Genomic DNA, 10731 nt, shown 5'->3' with positions numbered 1-10731 from the left:
TCTTGGAACCAGACGTAACAGATTAGATTACATCCACGATAGACCAACGCAATACCCTCTGATAGCGGCACATTTGGGACCAGCCCTTTTATCTCCTACTCTGAGAAAATACGAGTATAAATACACCCCGAAAAGCTAAGACAAATCAGTTGTCGTTAAGGACCGGGAACCGAAACATAGCCATGTAATTATCATCACGTTAGAGTCAGGTCTTCTTTGTAATTAGACACATTGTAACCGAACAGAACATACAAATATTTCATAGAATACATTCGATTGAAATAAAACAATTTGTAATATCTACTGTCAACTATTGTATCATCAATTCACATTGTTCAATAAATATAGTTAATCGTTATTATCAAAAAATTATCATCAACAACATTACTATTTTCTTCTTTTGCCCTAAGTCTTCTCCTACTACGCTGTGGACCTGATCTATTAACCGAAAGGTTAGGGTCAAAGAACTAATTTACAATACAATTATTACGGGTACTTCGGACATAACAATTGTGTGATCAATTTATTGTAATCTAAGTGTTATTGTGAGTGTACCACATTTGGCTATATTGGTAAGCTAATAAATTTTTTATTTCAATTCAATTTTTTTAAGTTGAACTTCTTTATTGAATGTGTTTTTTGGGTGTTTCAATTCTTCAATTGTATTTTCAAACTTTTTTTTTTTTTAATCTCTGTGTGAGTTTTATTTTTCTTATTACTTGAATAAAAATTTATCAACTTTTCAAGGCTATTTATTTAAAAAAATAAAATTTAATTTGATTGTGATTTAATTTTTGCCTCTCAGCAACATCATATTTTTTTCTCTCTCATATTTATTTTTATACCAGCTTGTGTTTCAACAATCTCATTTGAGTTAAAAAAAAAAAAAAAACTACATATAAATATAATAATTTTTTTATTTCTAATATTATTTTGAGTTTTTAAAAAATCCGCAAATTTATTTGTCATGTTGTTGCATTCATGTTTCATTATCATTTGTTTTTCACGTATTTCAGGTAATGTTGGACTGCTTGATGAATTAACTGAATGAATTTTTTCGCGATTTATTACTAATTTATAATGTAATATATACAATTTTGTCAATAATTTTTCGATTGTGAATTTAATTTGTTCTAATTGTAATTTAATTTGTTGTGATTGGTTTCTTTTAATTTTAAGCTCTTCAATCATTGAATTATAATCATCCATTTCTAATAATATTGAGCCTGTTTTTGATGGTGCATCACCAGATAATGCACCAGATGGATCACAACTATTACCCTCGTGTTTAACACATTCTTTTATTATTTTATCATTGAATGCAATTTTTTTAGCAACATTCATGTCTTTACAAACAAACAAACACCTGTCTCAATATCCATGACATTGTTGATTTTCAATATGCTGGATAATCAATAAGTGACAATGCTGATTGTACATCATCTCGACCAACTCATTTTTCAGCATATTAGATTGAACATTACGATTACCAGTGGCAACATCAAGTGCATATGCTGTTTTTTTATTTTTTAAACTAGATCTTGATAACTAAATCTGGATTGTGGATAACGTGATGTAAATTGATCAATAATTTCTTCTAAATTATCAATTGAATTTATTAAATTACGTTTTTCATCTTTTAAAATTTCTAAACTACTATCTTCGTAATTTAATTTTTTTAATTCATTTGTCAATGTTTTTAATTGTTTTTCTTTTAATTCGAGATCTTCATTATCTCGTTGATAATCAGTATCATTGGTTTTAGTATTTTTTTGTTTTAATAAAAGTTGTTCTTGCAAAATTTTTAATCCCATTTCACATTGTTCAACTTCAGTATCAGCTGTTGTTGCATTACGTTTTGCATTTGTTAATTGTTATTCAAGTTGCATTTTCACCAGTATCTGTTCCTAATAAACTAGCAGTCATGTTTTGTGAACGTTCTTGTACAATGTACATTCATAACAGATGCAACATCTTCTTCATTTTTTTTTCTTAATTTTTCAAATAAACCAGCAACATTATTTAATTCATTTTTTTTATCATCATATGCATATTTATTATTTGTTAAAATTTTTGCGAATTGTATGTCATTTTTTTCTTCTGTTTTTATATTTTCTATATTAGAATTTGAATCAGCAACAAGTTTACTATGATTTTTTTATTTTGCGTTCAAGTTTATCAAGTATATCACCTCCTTTATCAAGTATTTTTGATATATCACTTATTTTTACTTTAATTAATTTAATTTCTTTTTGTCCATTAATTATCGATTTTTTTTTTTTTTGAATCAACATTATAAGATGCAAGCTTCACTGTTTACAAAATATAAGTTTTTCAAAACAAGAAGCCCATAGAACTTGTTGAATGTTTATTAATTAAAAAAAAAATAATAATGAAAAATGAGCAAGAGTAGTATTTAATCTTTTTTTTTTTATTATCACTATTTTTCTTATAAATACTGGCGACGTGCAATGAAGATGATGTTAATTAAAGTTTTGATAAAACTATTTTAAGCAACCATGTTGATTTTTATATTTTCTATACCGAGAGAAGGGTGTATATATTTTTATATTTTTCGAAAATTTTTTCATTCAATGCATGTAACATGTTATCTGCTGAAATATCGTTACCGGATCATTTATTAGACAATCAGTATTGCCCTTTAAAAAAATCCAACTTGATATGTAATTAATTTAACCCTGTTTTTCCTGCCCAGTGAAGGTACATTAGAAGGGTAGGGAGACGATTTTACGTAATGTAGGGAGAGGTAAAAAGGAACCTGAAAAATACGCGAGAATGGTACACAAATTAAACACAATTAATTTATAAAAACTTGAGTCAAACACAAAAATTATAATGTTAAATAAAATGGTAAATTTATTATTAAAATACCACAACTTTACCAATGGTATTGATGTTCAGTAACAGATAGTTAAATTTGGACCGATGTGGACCTTGAGTTAATAGATGCACTTGTGTAACACTGGATTTACAATAAAATTTATAACGAAGATCACTTTTACATTTGTTTGATTTAATAATTACATAAACTCTTAATATACTTTGCAGGTCGTAGCTAAAACCAAATTCATGACCACGAGGTCGTTGATTGTTATATTTAAAATAATTAAATATTTTTAACAAGCAAATTCTCGCTTAAATCTGCCAACTATAATTTACTTTATTCAATATTTATTTGATTAAATAATTTAACACAAAACTTGCACTTGAATTTAAATTTAAAAGAACAAGCCAACTTAGACCATGTGGTCGGAACTTATTACAAGTTAAATCCAAGATGATTTTAATGAGTTTAATTTAATAATTCATGTAACCAAATATTATGTGAATTTAAGCGAAAATATTTAAGCAAAATAAATCAATGAAATATTGGATAAATGTAACTTACAGTTTTCGGCTGGTGATTCTTAAAATTATTCTAAGACCCTTTAAAGCACCTATTAAAGCAGTTAGAGCAGTTAAAGCAATTAAAGCAGTTAGAGCTGGTAGTCACGGGATCAGAGATCCCAGTGAACTGATCGATATATTGGGTCAGTAGCACAAGCTGACCGTAGGGTAGGTCGGGAATATTCGGGGGTGTTCGGGGATGCGTTTGCTCCCTTAAATGTTATCATTATGATTCATAAGATGGAGCTAGGGGTATCCAAATGGACCCTGAATATATAATTTTATAAAATACAATTTATATGAAATAAAAAAAGTTCTGCGCTTACCGCAGGACATTACACTGCCATTATAAAATTTTTGTATTCATCATTAATTTTAAATTTATTATCAAAATTTTCATAAATAATGGCATAAAAAATTCGTCTATTAAATTATATACAAAAAAAGAAATATAATCTAATCAAATTTTGAATGCAAGTTTTTTCCATGCATACAAAAATATTTTCAAATAATTAAAATTTAATAAAAAAGCAATCAATTATGTAACGTTATTATGCAATGTAATTATGTTGTCACGTCAACCTTAAATCCTATTTCTTTCCCCACATTTGCTAAATTTATATTGTAATAATTATTATTATTCTCCTCACTCGGCCAGCCTGTTCCTATTCTTGCAAAGAGTGGAGAAAGAACATGCCGAGGGATTTGGAAAAGTGAGAGAGACGGTTTTTAGGACAGACCTTGTTATGGACTTGTCAACTTGACTTTTTGGCTGTATAGCAGAGAACCATATTGAGAGTTCGTTAAGGTCGTTCTATTGTTCAATTCCAGTGATAGCCTTATCACGTCGATCTACCAGCTTTTAGCTGAGATTGACTTGAGAAATTAACATTTAGATGAATTCCCCATTTTACGTGAATCTCGAGAGTATTTTCCATATTTTGGTTGGAAGCTAAAGAGATGTCACAACCTGAAAATTAGTATATAAGTTGTACTAGTTTTAAGGAATAATTGAATAAATAACAACGTTATTATTTTATTACATAAAATACTCTGAGTTTTGTCAATTATTTAGTATCATTTTAGTCAATTTCAGGTTGGTTAAAAGTTATAATTTCACGGTGGATTCTGAGCCTTTACCTGACTCTATCTACCACAACCAGCAAACTGAGCGATTCTTGGGTGTCCTCGTAGGCTTTTTAATCGTTTATTTCATTGGGGTTATTCGTATTTTAGTTGTTTTTCTTGATTTTGTAAAGTAAAAAATCCTGTACTTTTAATTGAGCCTGTTGTTGATTCTAGCGAAGAAAATCAACCCAGAATAAATAATATTTTAATTCGGTACTAGCCCGAGCAGGTACGTGCATTTTTACTCAAGTGAAAATGTCATGTTACAAATGGCGCCCAAACACCCAAATTATTTTGTCAGGTTCCTAAAAGATAGTTTAGTTCAGATTAGTTAGCAAATAAAAAAAACATAAATAGTCGAAAAAAAAATTAAACCAAAACAACCACTCAACAATTTAAATTAAAGATTTTTGCGGATATCATTGCGGGAGTTATTGTGTAAAAACTTGTGATTTTGTGCGTGAGAAAATTTTGTGGAAAACAACAAATTGAAAATTAGTAAGTAAGGTAAAATCTTGTGGAAGTGAAATTATTTACCGGTGCCTGAAAATGTAACGTCATATTGAGCAATTGATTTTAGTCTTGATCAAATAAATGTATTTCCCATGCACCGACGTATAAATTCACTCCTAACGAGTTGAAAGAAAAATAGAAGTGACCAGGAGTCATTGGTCTACTTGAGGAGTTGTTTTGTTGAAAAAAAATGAGTTATTTTTCATCCACGAAACGTCTTTCCCAAGGTAACCAACGTAAAAGGATTTTATTATTATTGTCAAGTGTGAGGATCATTTTGTTGGAGGAAAATAAATTTATTTTTCCATCCACAAAGCACCTTTTCCATGCTGACTAATAATTTTATTATTCAGGAGAATTATTTTTAAAATTTCTCTAAGGGCCATATTTGACGACTGAAAAATAAAATAATTCGTCCCTCATTATGTGTTAGTTAAATAAAAATTATTTATTTGAAATCACATACATGAGAAACCAAAAGAAGATATATATATATTTCCGTTCATTCCAGTTGGAAGTATATGTAAAATAAAAATTGAAATATATATATATGTACTTGCCTACTAGAGCTTGGAATTATATATAGAGAAAAAAAAGAAATACAGTCATCCAGCTATATAGAAAAATAAAAATGAATATGTATTTTTCCATATACGCGTGGAGATTTTATTTTTTCAAAAAGTATAGGTAATTATGACACATACATATCGGAAACATGGAAATTTGCCAGTGGGAGCGAGAGAAACAGACAAGTGACAAGAACCGGTTTCGAGCGTAGATAAGAGGGAGCCTGAGAGTTGTATGTGTGTTGTGAGCCTGTCAACCCCTTCTCAGTTTCTGGATTAATTGTTATTCAATTATGTCAGAGATTGTGGATATAAAATTTATGTCATGATTAACCTTGGATAAAACTTTGTTTTTAGTCGGTTTGCATTATTTTTAATAAATTTTCTTTATTTCCACGTTCACGATGACTAGATAATTATTTCTTCGATTAAATTTGTCATCGCTGGAGAAATATAAAGTTAAAATATGACATCCTTGTGTATGTCAACGGTTTTATTCAATTTTACATCCATGACGATTGGATAACCGGGTATTCGAATAATTGCGAAGTCATTGGAGTAATTAAAAGAGGAAAAAATAGCATACTTGGGTATGTCATTAATTTTATTCAATTTCACATCCATCACACCTGGATAATCATTTATATAATTGATGGTCATCGGAGGAAATTAAAGATAAAAGTTTTCTTTTTGTGTATTTTAATGATTCCATAAAACTTTCTTTCATTCCACATCCACGACGCCCGGATAATTATTTTATTAGTTATTTGTAGTCATTAGAGGTTAATAAAGAAAAATATTCTCCTCTCGTTTATTTTCTGTAATTCCAAGTCTATGGTTTCAGGATGATTATTCATTTAAGAGTCTGTGGCCATCGGATGGAAATAAAGATAAAGAGGAGACTTTATCAAATTTTTTTTTTTATCCACATTTAATTTGTTTATTAAATGCTGGGAAAATTTACATTTACCTAGTGGCAATGATAACTGGTCATAGGGGAAGGCAGTCGAGGAGCTTGAGGAGAGAATGGCGACATTCTTGGGTTGGGGCAAATGTTAGAGTAGGGATCAGCGCGCCGGCTTCCCACTCTAACTACCTTAGACTGGCTATATAAGCTAGGACACGGTTGGCCTAAGCTGACGCGCTCATCGTCCACTAAACTGTTCAGTCAGCTTCATACTCAGGTACGTTTATTCACTTTGAATATCTATCTAAGTCTACCATGGCTCATGGAGTTGAAGAAGTTGAACAAAATCCAAGCGGTACCATTCCTAAGACTGGATCGAGGTATCGCACTGAAGAATAAGTAGATTCGCAAGGGCAGGCCTCGGGTTCTAGTCAAACGGAGGTACCATGGACGACACATTAATTGAAACTCGTCGCAATCGTAAAAAGAAAATGATTGAGGCACCAGTTAACATTTTTATTACTGAGCCATCCCCGGAACATGTAGAGGTGGTTACTCGTAGACAACCAACCCGCAGTATCTCTCCGGTGGAATCAGTACATTCCACGGTATCAGATTTGGAACTGAGAATTCCAGCGTCGGAAAACCAATCAACTGGACCAGTAACTCGTGTTTCTGGTAAATCTACCATTACTTTAACTCAATCCATATTAACTGAACCATTTTCACTTAATATTAGAGGTAAAAAGAGGTATTCACCAGGTAAATAACGAGTCGTCTAATAAAATCACTGATTTCCATGCATTGCATAGGATTCACGGTTATCATGACAGTTGCGATTTATGTATCCAGGAAAGGATCTTCTCAGTATTACGAATAATATAATCGTCAATATATGATAAACGAAAAAAAAGAACTAATCCTTGCTGTTCGATATCTCGAAAACCATTCGAGATATCGATTTTGTAAATCAGTCATTTTTTTCTGCTCAAAATCTGCTTCTCAGTTGACACATAACATTCAATCACAATGCAAATTTTATCATGCCTTGACTATTTTCAAATTTACACGAAAAAAAAATTTCTAAAATCTACAAAAATGAATAAACGCGGATACAGATTTAACAAGGTTCCCATAGGATGCCCACTCTGAAATTTCTACACGATTCCTATTTCGGGTCACAGAATTCACCCTCAAAAAATTAGAATTTTAAATTATGTCCAAATTGGAGTTTACTCTATATTAAGTGGGTATTTTTATTTTTTTTAAGGAGTTAAAAATAGTCAGAAAAATCTAAAAAAATTCAGGGATGCTATTGGTAGTGTTTTCAACGAAAAAAAAATTGGGACCTAAATCGGAGTGGGTCAGCGTTCAGACTGTCCGAAGTGACGTGGGATGCCCCATATATATAATATATATAAATATATAAAAAATCGAAAAAAAAATCAACAATAAAAGAAAATAAATTGAAAAATATAATCAATAATAAATGTAATAAATAAAAATGATAACAAATTAAAAGAAGAAATTAATTAATAAATTAATAAACAAAACAAAAAAAAACAACAAATAAGTAAATTTTGAGAGGAAATTGGGACTCCTCAGTTTACGACAATTACGGACAAACTAATTTTGTCAAATTTTGGCAAAACTTGACAAAATTTGTTGGTAAGTATGATACTGGTGTATCATATATACATCTGTAGTTTCATACACATAAAGAGCGCCCCTACATTTTACTTTTCGAACTATTTTACTGACGTCATTTTGTGGCTGCTCAATGTTCGTGAGAAAAAATTTTTTTTACACATTTCTCCGCAGAGAAATATAACTTTAATATTGAACAAAAATTTTTATAACTTCTAAACTAATTGTCGTAAAGACTTCAGATTTGGCCCAAAAGAAGCGGCTCTAAGAATTCTATCGCCCTTGATAAAGAAAAGTGATATCTATTCGGCCATTTTTTTTTTTCCCCAAAAAACGAAAATAAAAAAAATTGTGTTTTTTTTTTTTTTTTTGCACGAAAAATACTATTCGTACGATAAAAATTCATTTGAAAAAGTTATAGAATTTTGAAGAACAATTATTTTAAGCCTAATATGAAACCTCTGCGACTACTCCATTTTGAGTTATAGCTCGTGCCGTTTTCATTTTTTAGGCAAACAATAACTCGTGATGAAATGGTGTTAGAGACTCTATATCAGGCTTAAAACATGCGTATTCGAAAATTCTATCGCCTCTTTGGAAAAATTTTGATCTACGGATCACATTTTTCATAAAAATTAAAAAAAAACCATTTTTTTTTTTTTTTTAAATTTAGTTTTTCGGAAAAAAAAAAAAAGTGACTGAACAGATAATGCTCTTTTTCATGAGGGCGATGGAGTTTCTAAAGACGCTTTGTTTGAGCCTAATACGAAGTCTTTACTACAATTTTATCAAAAATTATTGCTTTTCTAGTTTTCGAGTAATTTTTGAAAAACGCTCTAACTTTCGAGAAAATCGTCCTAGATACTTTGTATAAGACTTAAAAAGCATGTGTGGGAAAATCCTACAACTTTTAGTCGAAACTTTTTTCAAAAAAAATTATAGTTTTCATAAAATAGTAAAAAATAGAATTTTTGAAATATTTTTGTCTCTTTTGTTTCAAAAATAGAAAAAAATTGACTATTGGAATCAGGATAAATTCCTTGAGGGGCGATAAAGTTTTAAAAACCACGTTTTTTGAGCCTAATATGAAGTCATTTCGTTGATTCTAACAGAAGTTATAGCTTGTCTTAACTTGAACGAAAAAAAAAAAAAAAAAATCGATTTTCAAAAAAATAAAAAAAAATGTACTATTATTGTATTGTTACTTTTAAAAACCATTTAAGAGAAAAAATTTAACACGGCTCTAGCCGGAGTATTGAAAATTTTTAATTTTCAACGGTAACGCGGGCCACACGCCCCAACAAACGTTACCAGATCTTTTTTTATATGAAATACAAAATAAAAATATACTGTCGTACGTCTGTCGGATTTGTGTCGGAATTGTGTCGGAATTGAGTGAGAATTGTAAAATCTCACAGTCATGTACAGATGATTCCGACAGCTAACCTCTTTTTTAATACATTGAAATATCGTAGCCGGATCATTTATTAGACAATCAGTATTGCCCTTTAAAATAATCCAACTTGATATGTAATTAATTTAACCCTGTTTTTCCTGCGCAGCAATGGCGCATAAGAAAGGTAGGGAGACGGATTTGCGTAATAAAGGGAGAGGTAAAAAGGAACCTGAAAAATACGCGAAAATATAACACAATAATACGGTAGAAATAATTTCAAATAACATTTGTAAATTCGGTAAAAATCGGAGCACAATTTATTTGTAAATTATCCTGTTGCTATTACATGAAAATGCGATACAAAAACAATTATTAAATATGTAACCCAATTAAATTTTACTCGCGCGTCGCGTCGAAAAGAGAGAACCTAAAGCAATGCGGTCGTGACGGCGTCAGAGACAGAGAAATATTAAAATTGCGAATAACCCGAATAATAATTAAATTATGACGGCCGAAATACAAGCGACGGGATTGAGAAGCAATCCAGTCGATTAATTAAGCAAGTCACTGACTCTACATTGACGCTACGATGACGCTTGGCTTTTACAATATTAATATTTTTACACTTGTCATAAATTCACAGAACAAACACTGAACAAAATTTATTTAAAAGAAGGTACTTACATCGATAGTCGGTGATTTAATCTAGCAATCTAGTGACGGCGTGTACCTTGGCTTGACCTCGGAGACGCTCGCAAAATTGACAGGTTGGCTTGGTTACAATATCGCCAGTAATGATGTACAAAAATATATATATATATATATATATATATATATATTTTATTTAAATGTGGTACAATGTAATTATACAAGTTGGTTGTATGTGATCGACGATTAAATTATGTCAAATTGTAGACATAAACGTAGCACTGACTTTACAATAAAATCACAGTAAATGTTACTTTTATTTGAATTTAAAATAAAATTACGAGACTTTTTCACTGTACTTTATAAATTGTATTCAATATTGAATGGCTGACCACGAGGTCGTAAATTTGTATAATTAAATATTTAATTATTTTAAATAAATAATTGATTATTTATTATCGCAAAAATGTAATTTATTCTATTCAATATTTATTCGATTAGACAATGCAGCACAATGC

This window comes from Aphidius gifuensis, linkage group LG2 (assembly GCF_014905175.1).
Source record: "Aphidius gifuensis isolate YNYX2018 linkage group LG2, ASM1490517v1, whole genome shotgun sequence".
Taxonomy (NCBI): Eukaryota; Metazoa; Arthropoda; class Insecta; order Hymenoptera; family Braconidae; genus Aphidius; species Aphidius gifuensis.
This window is presented reverse-complemented; position numbering follows the sequence as displayed.